The sequence below is a fragment of the Meles meles genome, chromosome 4 (assembly GCF_922984935.1).
Source record: "Meles meles chromosome 4, mMelMel3.1 paternal haplotype, whole genome shotgun sequence".
Taxonomy (NCBI): domain Eukaryota; kingdom Metazoa; phylum Chordata; class Mammalia; order Carnivora; family Mustelidae; genus Meles; species Meles meles.
In genome coordinates this window covers 6050429-6069894 of record NC_060069.1, presented here as the reverse complement: position 1 = coordinate 6069894, position 19466 = coordinate 6050429, and positions in this window count along the sequence as shown.

Sequence of the window (19466 nt, the reverse complement as noted above, 5' to 3'; positions counted from 1 at the left end):
TGATATCTTTGTCTGCTTCAAGGATCAGGATAATATTAGTCTCATAAAATGAGGAGGGAAAGGGTATCATCCTCTTCCATTTTTTTGAAAAAGTTTGTGAAGAATTGGTAGCAATCCTCTAAATGCTTGGTACAATTCAGTGGTGAAAGACATCTGGGAAGCCATTAGTTTTACTTCATGAGAGAGATAAACTATTTAAGTACACAATAATAAATACAGAGAGCAAAAAAAAAGAGAGGATCATAAAACAAATTAATAAAATACTAAAATTTGGGGACATTTAAAAGTAAATCTCTCAGAAACTATTGAATCTATACCACAAATATTACACATCAAAACTTGGGGGAGGCTGTCAATGGCTGTTGGAGCAGACTGTCCCTCTCCCTCTGTGTCTCCTCAGACATAAAACGGTTTTGTGGCTGTCAGAAGTAGTCATATTCAGGTTCCTGGGCAATAGCCCTGATATCTATTGCATGGATCTGGACCACCTGAACCATGAGGCCCACCTCCATGCCCGCCAAGGGAGCCTCTCTTGCCAATGTCATCAATGATATATTGCTCACAGGTGGGAGAAGAATTTTGGCTCTTAACAAAAGCTAGGAGTGAATGTTGCTCTGATAAGAACAAGTTAATAACCTGGGCTGTGTCCATAATCACACTCAATTCTTGTTGGTCCTGAGAGAGGATAAATTCTGTGCTTTTCTATCAAGGAAGGAAGAGGTGTGGGGGGGGGCCACCTCACAGGAGGCCGGCCTGAGTTTTGCAGTGAGGGCTTCTTAGAGGGGCAAATGCGTGAACAGAGTGTGCAGTGTCTACTTGTCAGGAAAGGAGGTGTTATTGGTGGCTCCCTCTGGCTCTCGGTAGATATTCATCGGTGGATCTTGCCCACAGTCATTATTAGTGTAGTGATTAGGTGATTTTCTATTTCTCATTCTGAATTGAATTTCTTTGTTAAAGCAATTTTATTCCCCAAAAATAAAAAGAAAGTGACCTGACTTTTATTTCTGGCAATAGTCTGAACTAGATAACCTGAAAAGTCTTTACAAATATTATAAACATCCTATTATATGCGTAGCCATGATCCTAGGGAAGGAAATTCCCAGATGTCAAAAACAAAGAGAAAACTAAAAACCAAAGAGATAAGGACCTGAGCTGATCCTGCAGCAGCCCTAAGGGTGTTTTTTGGTCTTGGTAACTAAGGGATTTTGGTTTTAATGACCTCAGAGGAGAATGAAATGAGATCTTGATCCTTCTTATGGTGAGCAACAGAACTAAGACTTTTGTATAAAAGCCAAGTTCCTGGAAAAGCTCTACATTCTATAAAAGAGTCAACTAGAAAATATCAACCCAATAGCACAAGGATAAAGGAAAGAAAGTTTTTTTGTTTTGGTTTGGCCTCTCCATGGAAGAAAGTATCTCATGGGGCTTATGCTTACACAGTTTTAGAGATGGAATGTAAGCTTTCTGCAGGACCCCTTCACATCACAAATATACACAAAATAATGGCATGTTGTATGGCTTCATATAACTGGTAATATCCTTAGAGCCTCTGACAGATGCAAAAGAAAAATCGCATACTTTCAATCCAGGCTGCATAACTTTCCTACAAATTAAGTCCTCTAAGCATGAGCTTGCAATGAAAAAAATCACAAAATGTATGAGAAAACGGTTTAGTTTCATGAAATCAGTAGACACGATGATGTGCAGAGAGTAGGTTTAGATGTTCGAGAAAACCTGATGATGCAGATATAGGACATGATTGACAAACCAACAAATCAATATGATCAAAAGCATAATAAATGATGAAAAATAAACAGGAACAATAAAACACTATCTAAAAGAAACCAGATAGTACCTATCAACAGACCCCAAATATAGGAAGCAAAACTGACAGAATTGCATGGAAAAATAGACAATTCAAGGACAAGAGTTGGAGATTTGAATGCCACACTGTCAATAATGGATAGAACAAGTAGGCAGAAGATCGACATGGAAACAGATTTGAACAACACTATAAATCAGCTAGACCTGACCACCATCTATAAAACACTCTACCCAACAACAGTAAAACAGACATTCTTCTCAAGGGCACACAGACAGAACGTTCTCCAGATTCAACCACAGGATGCCATAAAACAAGCTTCAGTAGATTTGAAAGGACTGGGATAACATAAAGTATGCCCACCAACCATAACCAAATGAAATTAGAAAATAAGCACAGAAGGGTATGTATGAAATTCACAAATAGGTGGATACCAAACAACACACTTCTCAATAACCAATGGGTCAAAGAAGAAATGAAAGGAGAAATTAGAAAATACCTTGTGTAAGTGAAAACAAAAACAACACACCGAAGTTCAGGAGGTGTGGCTAAAGCGGCACACAGAAGGAAATTTGTAGCTGCAAATGCCTACAGAAAAAAGGAAGAAAGACATCTAGTCAATAACCCAGCTTTCTACCTGGAGGAACTAGAAAAAAGAGGGATCGAGCAAACAGAAGAAATAATGAAGATTAAAACAGAAGTTAAATAGAAAATACAGAAAAACGGTGAAGCCAAAAGCTGATTCTTCAAAACAATCAACATCAATGAACATTAAGTAGCCTTCGCTTGCCCTGAAATTTCATTACTCTACCAGTCTGCACCCACCTGGGAATTAACCTCCCTGGGCTGAAGCTTACCCCACTCTCCCCATGCCTCCTCATTCACATCTCACATATTCCTCCCCTACATAACAGCATGGAAATCCTAAACAATCACAAAGCTCATGACTTCTTTATTTCTCAATAATTTGACTAATTCCTAAGTAGTTTTGAGAATACACACACATATACACCAGGAAAAAAATAAATACTGAAATCGGAGCAAAGGAAATTTTCAGATAAAGGGAATTTTACATATAAAATCCAACACATGCACAATAGGTCCTACACACTGTACTGAGAGGGGCCATAAATGATGAAACTGAGCTTTCTGACTCTTCCCCCACAACCCCTTTCATACTTGACCAAAAAAAAAAGGAGGAGATCCTCTCTGAAGATTCACAAGACCCATGAGGAAGGAAACAAACTTCATGGCCGTGTGTGGTGATGCCTTTTAAGAGAACCACAGTTTCATCTGATGGAGCAAACTGGAAGGTCTTCCCTTGGACGCACTGGGTTCCAGGTCACTGAGGAAGCACTGCGTATCCTGGAGCGTCAGCACTCTCAGCCCCTTCCTGTTTGACTTGAACGTCTTATTCCCTTGGGGCTCTCTGTTCACCGTGTTCTCTTGGTGGACAAGTGCTAATTAAAGTTTCATAACTGTACGGGTCTGCAGAATATTCTGCTAGCTCATCTTCCCAAACTGACAGAACCAAGCAGGAAATTGACATGCAAGTCGCATCCCAAGGATGGTTCCTATACAAATCCAGCCTGACTCTGAATAAGCGGCATTTCAAAAAGGTGGGTAGACATAAGGGAAGTAAGAACAAAGCTACGGCATGATACTACCAAATGTATACTCTAGGTCAGTCATTTAATTACAAAAATCTGAGAGTATATTTAGAGAAGTACTATATTTGGCAGACTTTAGAAGGAAATTTGTGAAGGATTTATATTTACAAAAAGAAAAAGAAAAAGAAAAACCATCATCTAAATGCACCAGATATTTAAATGTTCAATCTATTCTTTGAGCTATCAAACACCTTTATGTCAATTTCGAAAGAGAGGAAAGATTAGTCAAGACAATAGAAACAATTCAATGGATTCCTAAGACATTTGCTCAAGGAATTATTTAAATACATCAGAAAGACTTCAAAAATCCAAAGAGCAATATATGCTTTCTGAAAAAAAAATCACAGGTAATATATGGCAAAAAGAGCTTTTCCTGACAGTCCAGTACAAGTACAATTTCAGATCTAAAGGTTATGTCATCAAGTCATCAAAGACGGTTTATGAACCGCCCCCAGGAGCGGAGCATGCAGCGGCATGGTGTCAGCCCATGATGGTGGCGTTCGCTCTCATCAACACGCACAGGAACAACCTAATCTCTGCTCATGGGAAACAACAGAATGGCAAAGCCTGAGCTGAAATCGTTTAACAAGAAAGAAAAAAAAAAAAAAAGGTCAATTCTTAGTTTAAAAAAAAAAGTCAATTGAAGAAATACAGCTAGTTGCATTTAGAGAAATTTACCCATGTGCTCACCTCAACCCCTGAAAAAATTATTCCTTCTGAATTCTTGCCATTCATGGCATTTAGGGTACACATCTGTGATTCTCAGATTTTTTTCCTTTAGGAGTTGAGACTGATACCCTGTCATAGCTTGTCTGATTGCAGCTGTAACAATGTTGAAATCCTCAAAGGCATAAATGGTAAATATTTGTCACTTAATTAGTGTTAATATTTTAGGATATTGATGACAACTCTTGGGATGATTGACAACATGCTGGAGGTACAGCAAACCCAGGATTTGGATTGCATGACGCAGAGTACTGGTGAGGATGAAGATCAGGTTGAAATTAAGCCAGACCCTGAACAAAGCTCACCATCATTTAACTAATTCAACAGAAAGTGCTGTCAGTCAAGACTCTTGGCTACTGTGTGGTGTAACATGGCAGCCAACAGGCAAAGACGCCCAGTTTTAGGATCTGCAGGGCAGCAGCTTGTTTTCCCGAGGCCACAACTGTGTCTCCTGGGACACATGCTCTTCCCGTGTAGGGCAATGGTGGAAGCTCTTCCACTGAAATGTGGAGCCTTACTGTCCTGCCCTGAATCTGTCCTGTCCTGATGACCCACTTGTTACCAACTGAATGAACTGAACGATACTGCTGAGTTCTGTGGCCAAGCCCGAAAGGCCCTGAAGCTTCTGCCTGGTTCTCACGTGGCACTCACTCTGGGAGAAGCCGCCTGCCCATTTGCCATAGAAGTCCAATTATTCTGAGACCACTGTATGGAAATGGCCACAGAGCCATAGGAGCTCCCTTCGATAGTCCCACCTGGCCTCAACTTTCATTCATTCTGATACTGCACCCAATTCCAATGGATAGCATTTTTTCCACGCTACTAAGTAGTTCTCCAACACCAGAGGGACATCCTGCAACTCAACTCAATAGACACTTTACCTGGAGACAGCATCAGACTCCATAGGTGAAGGCTGGGTCTTATAAGACGGCAACCTCCCTTCAGATGCTAATCACAAATCCAGGTTGTCTTTCTGACTGATAGGCTTCAGATGAGAAAGTCCAGGATCTCCGCCCTGGGGTCAACTAATTTGTGAGGACGGCTCACAAAACTTAGAGAAACATTTTACCAAACAGATTACTGGTTTATTATTAAATGGTTGCAACTCTGGAATAGCCGGATGAAGCGATGCACAGCGTGTGGACCTCCTGTGCTCTTTAGTTTGCCAGTCTCTACGTGCTCACCGACCTGGAAGCTCTCTCAACCCCATCCTATTGGGTTTTTAATGGAGGTTTTATTACCTCGGCATGACTGATTACATCACTGGCCATGGGTGACTGATTTAGCCTCCAGCCCCTCTCTCTTCTCCAGGATTGGGGGGGGGGGGATGGGACTGAGAGTTCCAACCCTCTCAAGACTGTTGGTTCCCCTGGCAACCAGACCCTAGCCTTAGGTTACCTCTAAGTTTTCCAAAAGTCACCTTATTAACATTAAAAAGACACGTTCATTGGTCTCATCACTTAGGAAGTTCCAGTGGAGCTTTCTGCCAGCAACAGGGGCAGAGACCAAACGTGTTTCTTATAATTCCAGTATCATATCAATCCCCCCAAAATATCAGATGTATATGATGTCTTTCACTTTCCAGAATAACAGGCCACAAGCTAAGAAGGACCAAGTGACCTGAGTCCATGCCACAGGGAGCAAAAAAATTAACTCAGCCAGACCCTGCCTCAATGTCAAACCCACCAAATGGAATATAACAAAAAATGGTCATTGTTTTAAGCCACCAACTTTACAGTAGTTTTTTGGTGTGTGTGCAGAGTAGATAACCACAACATGTGGGCCAATGTTACACCTACAGCATCGGGAAAGCCCCAGCGGACCCACCTATAAGCCACGGCCACGTTCTTTTCCACAGAATCTCTGCAGGACACCACAGGGTCCAGGCCCTAGCCATGTGGGAGTGATCTGCTCTTTCTGAAAGTGTTTATTGAACTGACAAGTGACCCTAGCACCTTAAGGCCCTTGCTTTTGCACATCATTAACCATTTGACAGGGACACTTGGAGTACAGAGGATACTAACAGGTTAAAAGCTTCTACCCACAGAGTGTTAGAATAGGCGGTGAGTTAGATTCTTACAGGACACCTGGAGGTCAGCAATGAGGAAGTCATGGCCAGTTATTGGGCAGGTCAGAGGCGTCTCCTAGCATCACTCCACAAGAAGCCAGATCGAACCAGACAGGCCCAACATGACAGATGCCATGTCAGGAAACCCGACCAAATCAGGAAAAAAAGCGTGAAACCCTGCTTCCCACCCCAAGGAAAAAATATTCCACCCCCTAGTTAACAACTGTTGAAAAAAGATAGAAAGCCAACCCCCAGGACTTGCAGCTCGCTCGCGTGCACTCTCTCTCTCTCTCTCGCCTGGCTTCCTATTTCAAGAGCATACTGCTCCCTTTAAGAAACTTTCCCCTTGGGTTACTCACCCACTGGGGTGCGTATCTGCCCTTGAATTCATTCTAGTAACAAGACCAAGAACCTTCACGACTCCTTGGAGTCTGGTTGGGCCACTGCCCCAGGGCCCCAGGGACTCACCAGTTCATCTGGCAACAAGAGGAGGAAGCAGGAAATAAAGTAAGACGTTTCTGAAATTGTCATGTGAGTTGGTGCATAAACCTATCTTGTTCTACACGAAAGTTCAAAAATATCTTCACTGATTAAATAAAGAAAAGCTGAAGATAGTTGTCAACTCTGTTCTTTGAACGCTGATTTGTAACTTAGCATATACTTCTGCAAAAATTTCTAGGCACGAGTCCTAATAACACTACTCTAAACCGTGGGCCAGAGTCAGAAGCTAAAGAAGAGGGGAAAAAATGAATATAGTATTCTGTCTCTTCTCTAAGAGCAGGGACATCCCTAGAAGAAATTTAAGAAGGCGTAGCTTTGTCTTCAGCCCTCTGACACCTTAGAATCCCTCCTCCCGGGTTCCTGGGACCCTAAGGTCACCTCCCGATGGAGGAATCATATCCAGGTCTGCCCTACACTCCAACACATTCCACCCTCATGTTGCTGGCTTTAAAATTACTTACCTAATTTCTTTTGTCCCCCAGGGAACAAATTCTCACTGATACATAAATGGTTGATAAATGGATTTAGGTTACTGGGATTTCAGGCTGCTTGGCTAAGTGAAGCAAAAATGACCCGGAGAGCCAGCCAGCTGGCAGAACTGTTCTCCTTTGAGTATCTTCTGGCTTTTCTTGGTGACTTTCCCTTCCCTGCTGAGCCTATGGGTTATCTCCAGCTCCCATAAGTAGCAGCAACAAGGGAACCGTGATGGGGTTCGAGGGAAGTCTAGGGGAAGTCTGTGTGTTTGGGTAGTTTGTAGGTTGAAAGTTCCAAGTGTAGTGTTTATCCTAAGGGTGCATCCGCAGAAGGTAGTTCCAAAACCAGCGTCCAGTGCTTGAGAACCTGTTCTCTGGAGAAAAATATCCCATTTGGTAGCCTTTGCCAACCTCCCTGGTGTAAGTGTTCCCGCTATATCTGATTTTAAGCTACCTCTGTGCCATCACTAAATGTGGAACCGAGAAGAGATGCGCACCACCTGCCCTCTTAACCCAGCAGGAGACTGTCCAGCCCCGACTGCCGGCATCTGTGGCTGCCATGACCTACTTCCAAGCCTAAGCAACCAAGATCAACTGGACATGGGGCTCCTCCTGAAGACCCTTTTTGAGACGAAACTGGTCATCAAAGTCCCAAAGATACCCTTCTCCCTTTGCCCATGCCACCTTCTTCAATTTCCTGTCTCCAAAGTCCTTTTCTCATATCTAGAACCTCTTGGCATCTAACTCATTGCTAAATGCTGGCTGACCACAGTGGGCCTCTTTGTGGTTACCATGTCCCTCGTTTGCTTTGTGTACCCAAGTTTCTCTTGACCAAGTGACTCCTGGCCCTTAGCCTCTCTCTGGAGACTGGAGCCCCAGCACAAACTGATTCCTACGCCAAGAGTCCTGCTCCTTGATGACTGGTATCGCCAAGGCTGATCCAGATTGGTCTGTCTGGGGAAGGAAAAGGATTCTAACTCGTCTTGAGTGTCCCTCGTGTTTCAGACATCCAGCCAATGTGAGGAGTGGATTCTTTCTGCCTTACAGGTGAAGATGATGAGACCTAGACACAATCCCAAGGCCACACACTGATAAGCACAGAGCCAAATGTCAAACAGATTTGGTGAGGCCAAAGATGGGTCTTTCTAACTATAATGCCCCCACACCTACCCTGGCATTCTCATGGTTTTTGAAGTGTTCCCTAGGAACTTAGAGTCCAGAGAAGGTGACTTAAAGTCACTACAAATATTTTATGCCAATTTTGTGTTTTAAAGTGTCTTAATCATTTCCTTAAAACTACACAAGTTAAAAAAACATGCAAGGCCTGTGTGTTTTATACTAAATACAGGTGCTGCCAGGTTTTCGTGCACACAGACCTCAAACTAAAGTTTTCTTATTTTATGATTATACGAAGATACACCTTATGAAGATTTCTCAGTAATATTCCTCCTTTATTTCTTGAATGTATTTCTACTTTTTGTGTAGAAAACTGGGAACATGAATAAAAGGAGAGCAAAGTCATTACATCATGGCCAGTGCCCAAGTTTTGGTTTTTGTTTTGTTTTTTTTTACCAGTGAGGTAAGTTGAATGAGACATCAGCTCCATGGGTTGGAGGAAATTGCATCTGCAATAAGGACGCACTCCTTCCCTTGTCTTTGTTTCACGTTCTCATCACCTATGTTTCAGCCACAGATTTTCCTCTGCTTCCTCCAACATCTTTCCATCAGAGCCTCAACAGGACTGTCCTTGGACTTCAATCACAGATCACCGCTGACGGATGTACTCATTTCTCTGTGGGCTTGCTGTCTATTCCCACAACCCTCCTCTCCCGCCCACCCTCCACACGCAAGCTCCAGGAAGGAAAGGACTTTATTCTGTTCCTCGCTACATCCATCCAGAGCACTTAGACCGCCACCCGCTGTATCAGAGGTGCTCAGCAAAAAGGTTGTGAATGCGTGGTAAGGTGAACAAATGCATGAATGAATAAACAAAAGTTAACCTGATGGCTTTGAAATTTTGAGTGACTCTATGGTAGAGACAGGCACTAAGATATATGAGATTTTTTTAATGATATTGTTAACATCCCATAATGTTACAGCCTAAATTTGAGAAGTGTTTTCTACTATACAGTTGTGATTTTAAACTAGCTGAAGAACCCATCCATCAACTCCCTCCGACTTGTACACTTACTGATTGAGGAACGCAGACCATTCTTAGCTACAGAGAGGAATTCAACTTTGGAACAAAAATATCTTGTCACTTCTCTTTCAAATCTCTGGACCTGCCAGAGTGGCATTTAGGAGTATGCTCAGATCATAAGACAGAATTTCAGAAATTAACATGTGCAACTAAACCTGTGTGAATCAGGTTTTTTTTTTTTTAATATATGCAACCTAATAAAATGTAGACACGAATGGAACACTGAGACCAAGACTGCAAATATTATCCAAAAAAAGCGTATTTCAAAAGCTATGTTGATCTAGAATTCTCACTCTTCTAACTATCTGGTTTACAATGGGTAAATATTATACATTTGATCTTATAAAATCAATTCATTCCAGTCAAACAAACCTTATGCGTTTTGTAAGCCAGGTCTCTTTTATCATTTGAGAGAAAGCGAGAATTCTGCTTGAAGAACTTCCGTTGTGACACCCAGGCCGACTCTGCAGCGCGTCGTGCTCCTGAACGTGACCACCATGTAGGCTGCTCCAGGGTGAGGTTTGGTCCCCCACCTGCTGAAACCCTGGGTGGCACAACACTGAGGCCCACCCCGGAGACAGGACCAGTGTCTCGCCCTCTGTCGTGGTGCCAGCCTACAGTGAGAACAGGATGAAGGGCACAAGCATGAAGCCAGAGAGCTGGGCTCACTCCATCTCTGCCACTTCCCAGTTGTGAGCACGTGACTCAACTTCTCAAGCAACACTTCCTTCATCTGGCAAAACAATAACCTTAACTACCTCCCGGAGGTGTTGTAGGAATTAAGGAGGCGATGTGGGCGAAGCATTTAGAGCTGGGGTGACATCATTACGCTTATTATTTCTATTTTTGTTAGCTTTACGTTTTAGCTCTTAGGTTCATTTCATATACATAAGGCACCTTGCTTTACGTCTGTTTGACAAATGTGTTCAGAAGAGTCCAAGAAAATAATAAGGAATTGTAAATAAACAGAAAAATATAAAGGATTATATAATGGATGGCAGTATTGCCAAGTTTTGTCATTTTGTATTTGACGAGTCCACTGCTCCTGAAGGATATACCCAGCCTGAGCGTTCCAAGTGGAAAGGAAGGGCCCAAGCATGCAAGCCGTTTATCACCCGTGCGCATTTGATCTCCGCCCTACCCTGGGCATTCGAAAAATGGACAAAGCAGAGCGCCTGAGTTAAACTGCTCACAGTGTAGGGAGAGACACAGCACAGAATAAGAGGGAAGCGTAGGGGCTGTGAAGGCCACCGAACCCAGCTGGAGCACTGCTCAGGCCGCCGACTCGGACAGTACATTGAGATGGAGTCAGCAGGCGGCATTTACTAAGGAGTGCCCTGGGACTGACACCGGTAGAAGGGACAGGACAGAAGTGGGTTGAGCAGAGGGAGAAACCAAATCATGACAGAATGACGCAGACCCAGTGATAGCCTCAACTGACACCGTGGGACCTGACGTTTAACCCAGTACAGTTTCCCTATACCCAGACCTTTTCACTCCTGCATCCACCTGTCATTGAACTGAGCCACCAAGGAAAAGGCATGGCCTTGGACACCAGCTCCCAAACTCCTGAGTATATGGTCCCCTTTACTCTGGACCATCTCTCAGAACTACTGTCCTGCCGAACACATTTTAGGTTCCCAGTCCCAATGCCCCAATCTCAGAGATCGCTCATTTCAGGGGGTTGACAATGATGAGCTAGATGGCCGCCTTGGGTAGGGCTGCACTTCAGGCCAAGTCTTGAGTCACCAGAGAAATCCATGTGCACCCAGGGTGGCCTTGGCTACCCAAGAGCTGGGATCCCAGCTCTGCTCCTGTACCACCTCAACAGTAAGGCATCCCCAGGAACATTCCCATGCTAGGATGCTCTCAGGTGACAAGGCCACAACCTCTGCTCAAACTGGTTCAAGACAAAAAGCAGGGCAAGCATTTACTGACTTGTAACGGCAATGTGTAACAGCAAAGTCCAGGGCTAGGTCTAGCTTCAAGAGAAGCTGAATCCAGGGCCTGCCTCCCTTTCCATCCCTCACCGCCGCTCTCCCTATGTCCACTGCATTCCTATACATGCTTTTTCCTAGAACTGCCACTTGGAAGCTCCATGCTTAAACATCCCGCCATGTTAACCACCCCCACTAAAGCCTACAGAGCTCTTCCATGTGTCCCATACAACCCATACAATCCCAGATCCGCACCTCACTGGCTTGGTGGGCATGACATACCCAACCCTAAACCAATCCGTTGTCCACAAGAATGGAACAGCGGATTGTCTAGGTCTTTGACATATTTGGGGGAAGGAGTATCACTCGCTCCAAGTTACATGGCTCTGCAGTGGCAGAGAGAAATGGCTCCCCTGAAGAAAAGCAAGACCCAGCTTCGGGGGGGGGGGGGCAGTGGATACTGGACTGACAGAACAACCGACCACAGTACTGTTGGCTGACACAGTCCGTAGGTCAGGCACTGGACTCAGCCCTCATCTTGGCCTGACGGAGGTGGTGGAAGAGGCCCGCACCGGGACCCCTCCCTCCTCCTACACTGTCCAGTGTGACATGTCGCGTCTCTCACTGCCAAGACGAGCATCTGTCTGGCACTGAGGAAACACTAGAGGTGCATGTGGGTAGCAGCTGTCTGCGTAATGACCTCAAGGTTCCTTCCAGTCCCTGGCTGGGCAATTTACTTGCCAGGGTCCCTGGAATGAGTTTGGCAGCAGGGACATAGGAGGGGACCAGAAAGAGGAAAAAAGTAAATACACAAAAACCTAAAAACCTGTGTTAGTAATTAATTTCAACTTCCTCTGCCATCAATCCTCTCTGACAGGGAGGGAAAGCCGGCTGTCTGAAACCGCACAGACTCACAGATGATGTGGGGCTGAGAGGGGACCTTAGAGACTTTCAGCCCAGACTTTCACCTCACATAAGGCATCCCCTCAGCAGGTTCCCCGATGGGAGTTTGAACACCTCCAGCCACAGAGAGCTCATTACCACACAAAGTCACCTCTCTCATAGCCAAGCAGCATACTTTGAGTCAAAATCTACTGCCCAGAAATTTCCACCTCCCAACCCTGGTCTTGTTTCTGCCCCCAGCATGATCTGAACCCCCTTGCACTAGCATTCCCCACCCCACCTCTGATTCAGGTGCTGCCAGGACAGAAATAAATACTGGCAGCCAAGCAGACACTTGTGAATGTCATCAGGTTTTATGGCCATGGGCCTTTTAGAAGGACCGATCACAGAACTGGACCCAGAACAGATCTTTGGCTTTTCCCCACCTTCTATTTGCTGCTTGCGGTTTGGAGCTCAACTGGCCCTTTGGAATCTGCTCCTACTCTGATTTCCAACTCAACATACGTGATGTTGGCTCTGTTCTAATATCACTGGACCTGATGCTGCCTTGCTTCACCACTACAGAGGTTTCTGACAGCTCCTGACCATTCTCCACCCCAGAGTTCCGGGGTGGACCGACTTCTCTGCCGTCTGCCTACAGGGCTTCCTCTGGCCCCTGATGCCTTTGTGTGACTCCCCAGGCTCCTATTCTGGACAGACACCACCACACCAGGACATGTGGCTTCGTGAATAGGAAGTGAGCAGGGCCTCGGTCCCCCCAGGGGCTTTATCCTTGGGCAATGAACAACGTGCACAGCCGTGAGCAATAGCCCTGCCTGGCATCTCCCTGACTGACCGACCACACACGGGGCCCTGGCCACAGGCTCTCTCCACAGGAGCTGCCAGATCCGGAGCTGACCTCCCTCTGTCTTCTGTAGTCCGACTCACTGTCAGCCCTGCCCCAGACCTGTGGGTCCTGAGAGCTGGAGCATGTCCTAATACTCCCTGAGCTCCTCCCGAAAAGATGAGTGACAAGAAGGAAGAAAGGAAACAGCAGCTCTCCACACCCTGGATGGCAGAACCTTGAATGGGCAAGGGGTTCTGCTTTACTGGTTTCAGCCCTGCCTCTCCGGCACTCATCTCTTCAGTCAAAACCTGTGATTTATGGGCTCCCTGTCCAGCGCTCCCTGCTTCTGTCTTAAGGGGCCTTCATCAGCCAGGACTGCTACTGAGGAAGAGAGGCAGAGAGGAGCCCCTCATTCCTGACGGAGAAGACCCTCTTCCCTTGGCAGCATTTCCCTTTCTCCTACTGACCCAGAGCTGCCCTTGGGCCTTGACCCCGACAGGCCCAGACAGGGCCACGCCTCTGCCAGAGCTCCTCAGATAAGAATGAATGGCCACTTGGCAGGGATCAGTGAGCCCAGGGAAGGGCCTCTGGAGGGGAGCAGGTGTGGGGGGCCTGGGAGGGGGGTCACATACTTTCATGGGCACACTGTGGGCAGCCCCTTCTTGCCCCCTCAGCCCCACCTAGAGACCCACTGGCCCTACCATCCGCACGTGTGCGCCCAGCATGGCAGCAGGGGAAGGGCCCAGTCTCGTGGTGCGCGAGGCCTGCCCTCCTGCGAACAGTGTTGGCCGCACACGGAATTACAGTGCCGAGGGGCAAGCAGAATGGATGGCGGAGGCTGACAGGCCCGAGACCCCAGAGCAATTTCACTCGCTTTTGATCCATGGCTTGTCAGAGCGCTAACCAAATAGTCCATTTTCATTTTAGCCCTCCTCTCTCTCCCATTGACCAGCATCATAATTGAAAACTCTGGCATGAAGGGCTGAGGCCACCTGTCCACAGGGCCCTCAATCCCGCCTGCTCAGATGTCTTGCTCCTGAAAGAAGGGGACAGAGGGGAGCATGAGCATGCCGACGGCATGCGCCACCCTCAGGGGCCTCCGCTGCCCCTCAGCGATCTCAGCCGCCGCAGCCTCAGCCTCTCCCGTCCTCCGCTCTCTGCCTGTGGAACTTGTCTACTCCTTTGCTCAACTATGAAAAAGGATGCAGGGCCGGAAAGGTGGGCTGTTTCAAATCACTCTTTCACTCCCAGTTTGAAGGGCTGCCCTGAGGCCAGCCAGCAAGAGGAGAGTTTTATAGCAAAGCGTCAATCAAACTTAGGCTATTTTAAAAATTTCCTTGTCTCATATAAATATCTCTTTGAGGCTAGCCCAAGTCATAATAACACTTCACGTTTATTGAGCCCTTACAACTTGCCAGCTGTTCGAAGACAATTACATAAATTAGTTCCTTTTTTCTTGCAAGAACTTGATGGGCTAGGTATCATTGTTACCCATGAAATTTACTTGAGGTCTAGCAGCCAAGAACTACTGAAGAACTGGATTCCAACCCAGCCTGCCATCTTAGCTTGAATGTCGTGCTTCCCTGAGCTCAAAGATCAAGACTGAAACTAAATCGATAGAGAAATAATGGATGGATGGATGGATGGATGGATTCTAGATAGATACAGATGTATTCATGTATCCATAATACACAGATAACAAATGCAAGGGTCTAGCAGCATAATAAAGGCTGAGGATGGCACAAAAATCTGAGTTGTCCGTATATGTTGGGGGTAGAGTGATTCAGCTGGACCCAGTTCCGGGGGCCAGTTGGCAAGGGCAGGAAGGAACAGAAAGCATTAAAGGGCTGAGGTTCAGAGCCCTCATGCTCAGATACGTGGTATATTTGTAGAAGCAGGAGCTGTCCAGACCCACTGAGCTCACTGACATTGGGCTGCGACTTCGCCCAGTCAGCTGACTGATACAGGAGTGAAGCCCAGACTGGACAGGCCTGGGCTGGGGAACCGAGGACACTGGGTGCTCACCCCAGGACAGTGACCTGCTGACCACCACGGAACAGTCAAAATGCCACCAAATGAGGCACTCTGGGCTCAGGTAGGAGCAGATGACAGGAAACCAGAGTAGAAATCCAAGTCAGGGACCAGTCCTGGTTGTGCCTGTGCCCACAGCTGGGACTCAGAGGGCACAAGATAACTCACCAGGGGCAACAAACAGACAATGCCTACCACCGAGCTCCCCAGGGACCCCAGGACAGGAACCAAAATTGCATTTTTATCAGGCACCCAGATGATTCTGGTCATCAGGCAGGCATGGGAACTGTGGAGGTAGAAAAATGAAAGTCTGAAAGTGTCCCACTCTCTTGGTAGCTTGTCCCCAGGCCACCTGCTTGGGATGGGTGTCCTGCCCCAGCAAGATGGATGGTCTTGCTGGTTCCTTCCCCATCTGTCCTTCCCATACAGGCAGCCTGCTCAACCTCAAGCTTCGGGGCTGTTCATATTTGGCGTGCCCAGAATCCTGAATCCAGCGGGGTTTAAACTGGAAACCTCTCTAGCTGTGCCACGGTTCTACACCCTGCCAACCAGTCTTCCCCAACTCTTAGAACCTCACAACGCTGGGATGAGCCTCCCCCATCCCTAACTGCCCCCCTGCTTCCTAGACACAGTGGCCAGCCCCAGAAGCCACAGGTGTTGCCTCCCCCACAGAAGAAGAGACTTTCCCTGTACCTGTCCTGCGGGCCAGGCACCAAGGTTACTAGTTAGTACTAGTTGTCCTTGCTGCTGTAACAAAGGCCCACAGATTTAATGGCTTAAAGCCATACAATTGAACTCTCTCAGTGTTCAGGATGCCAGTGCTCTGAAGTGGGTCTAACTGGACTGAAAGCAAGGGCTGCATGCCTTCTGGGGGCTGCAGAGGGGAGCATCCATTCTTCGCCCCTTCCAGCCTTGGGAAGTCCGCAAGGGTCCTTGGTTGTGGCCTGTCTGGCTCAGACTCTCCCTCCACTGCCACATCTCTCTCTGACCCCCGCCTCCCTGGGACAGTGACCCTTGGGATGACACCACCAGACCCACCCCGATCATCCACAATAACCTCCTCCTCTCCACAGCCTTAATCTAATCACACCTGCAAAGTCATTTTAGCCATGTAAGGTGACACATCACAGATTCTGAGGATTAGGACATGGACGTCTCTGGGCAGCCATTGTGCTGTCTACCACAGGTTAGTAACGCGCGCATCCACGTCTGGCCCTGCGCTGGCGTGGACTTTGATGACTGCGCAAAGCCTTGCCCACCCGGAAGTCTGAGGGGAGGCCATCTTGCCCGAGGGGAGCTCCAGCTGCTCCTGCCTGGGCGCCTAGTGAGTGGGCCAGCCGTGGGGGATGGTGGTGTGCCATGCTGTGCACAAGTCTGTGTGTGCTCATGTGTGCACATGTGTAGACGTGTGTCAGAGACGGGGTTATCTGAGGCTCTGAAAGCAAGAAGTTCTGAAAATGGCAAGCCTCGGAGACAACAAGGGAAAGGAGCTTGGTGGCATTCTCTCTTAAAGTGACCTAATAAAACATGCATCTCAAACTGGGGAGGGTATGTGCTATGGTGAGCACTGTGAATCATCAGTCTTACATAATTCACAGTGCTCACCATAAGTGCTCCCCACTCCAGGGAGTCAGAAAGACAATTCTTTGGCAATCTTTGGCAGTGTGTTTCACAAGTGAAAAACTGAGGCTCAGGGGACAGTGACTTGTCCAAAACCTTTCAGGGAGGCCAAGGCAGCAAGGTCAGACAGATATCTGCTTGTCGACTGGATGAATGTGAACACACTCGTCACAACAGGAGGCAGCAGGAGCCTCCTAGAGACAGTAAGGACACGATAGTGTCACAGGGACACAGCAGCAAGAAGGCCTGGGCCTCTTGGGGAACAGAGCACTGAGCACAGATAGGTGCGGTCCCCCAAGAAATGGCCCGTCAGCCCCCAGTCAAGTGGGCTCCAGCACAAACTGCCCTCGCAACTGTGAGCTGGCAGTGGGCGTTGGACAAGTCACTTCTGGTCCCCAACCCTGACTTTACTCAGGATTGGCTTGGGTTTGAAGCAAGGTCTCGGACTCACTGACCCAGATTGCAGGGTGCTGCCTCCCTCCCTGCTTCCCCCACCTTCCTCTTCCTCTCCCCTATCTTCCTTCCCTGGCTCCCGAACACCAGCCTGCTTCTCTAAGCTGGATCAGCTTGCCCTCTCCAATCAACACAGGCTCTGCCAACCCACGTTGTCTTGCTCTCATCGCTGTCACTCACTGCCTACCTTGCCCTGAATACATTGGATTTTGCAACCAAGGGCCTTGCTACTCAAAATGCAGTCCATGGACCACTAACACCAGCATTCCCTGGGAGCTTGCTGGAAATGCAGAGTCCTGGGCCCCACTCCAGACATGCTGAAACAGAGCCTCTATTTTAACAGATGGTGTGCATGTTCAAGTGTGAGAAGTGCCGGGTAGCCCAGGAGGCCCCCTCTCAGATCCTCAGATCCTTTGCAGCCAATCCCATGTCTTCTCTGCCTCTCAGAGCATACTGGGCACCCCCCGAGCTCCACCCTCCAAAGGGACCCTTCTGCAGATGGAGCTTTGGAGAGTTTCCACTGGGCTATCAGAGCACTTTCAGGAATTCCACTGGACTATCAGAGCACTTTCAGGAATTCTCTTTCACTGACGATCTTAGCCTAGTCTTCAGAAAGCTCTCTTTTCAGATGCAGTGCCTCCAAGACGGGCAGTTCAGCACCTATGGTAATAATAGACTAGGTACCCTCATGGAAAAGTGGGGAAGCTAGAAAGAAATGCAAACGTGGCAAATTTTAATCCCGCCGAAACATAATCAGCTTTTGCTTCTGCAGCAATTAGCATAATATTACCGATAATGTTGTACATGGCAATTTTGCTGTAAACATTTGTGCTAATTTGCCATGACCTAATTATTTTATGACATATAATTACAAAGTATTTTTCAAGTCGAATATTTTTGTTTTACATTTTTATAATCCTTTTCTGGGGGAAAAAAACAAAAAACATAAAAATCAGCACACCCCCAACTTGAAGTACAGTTCTCTCCTAGCTGTTGTTTGTGACACCTTCCTTCGCAAACCAGGAGGAATCCCCAGTGCAGAGACGCTGACGATCATGCCTGTCCCCGTGACTCATTTGAATTGGGCGTCACTGAATCTGCCTGCTCCATTATTTCGCTGCGAGATTGTCGACACCACACTCCCAGCCTCTTACTAGCACCCACTAACTCCCAAACACACACACACACACACACACACACACACACACAGAAGCGAACGGGAGAAGGTGGCAAATGCTCGCAATGAGAGAAAGGGGGCTGGGCTTCATTTTTAATGAATGTGAAAGCTTTGGCTAAGACGAGAGCATGAGCACTGCATCACCCTGCCTCAGATTCTTCCTAACAAACTCTTAACTGCTTCTCCAAATCCACAAGAGGCTAAGCGAGCAGCCCCGGCCATCCCTGAGTTCTGGGTGTTGGGGAGAAGGGCCATGCTGCTCTAGTCACTGTCACGAAAGTCCCAGCATCCATCCAGCCCGTCCAGAGCAGGTCTAACTATCGGTGGGTAATAAGGTCCCTGGACCTTCTGTGGACAGCAGTAACTGCCTGACCCCAGACTCCTGGAATAGATTAAGGAGATGACCAGTCTACGGAAGGTTGGCTCTGCCCTCGGGGGTACCCACTGAAACACGTGCCCAGACAGGGTTCTCCTTCTCTAACCCTCTCATGGAAGGAGTGAGCTCTCAGAGAATGGGACGATGGAAGAGAGGGCTAGAGGCCAGAAAGCAGGGAGGGTGCGGGCCTTAAGCCCCAGGAAAAGAGAAGGCAGCAGGATCAGGTAAGGAGTTGACCACATCAGGCATGACCAGGAAGAGGCACAGATGTATGTCTGCAAAGAGGCTTCTCTAGGACCAACATCACTGACAGGGGTTCGTTTCCTGCCCAAGTGCAGTGGGTTAGACCTGGACCTGATAGCCAGCTTCAGACCCAGGTTTCACCATTAGCTCAATAGGCAAACTGGGGCAAGTTCTTAACACCTCTGTGCCTCAGTGCCTCTTCTATGAAATGGGAATAATGATAATATTCCCTCCACCCTAGGTTTTTGTGAGGGTTTCATGTTTTTAAAGGTTTTGGAAGAAGCACTATATAAGTTTTTGCAAAGTAAAACCAAATTCCTTTATTCTAACAGCTTTCCACCAAGGACAGTATCTGCAAGAACAGGTCCCGCCAGACTCAAAGAGGCAAGCAGCAGTGGAAGTTAGGGTTAGTAATGATTGAACTGAGGATCATTAAACAT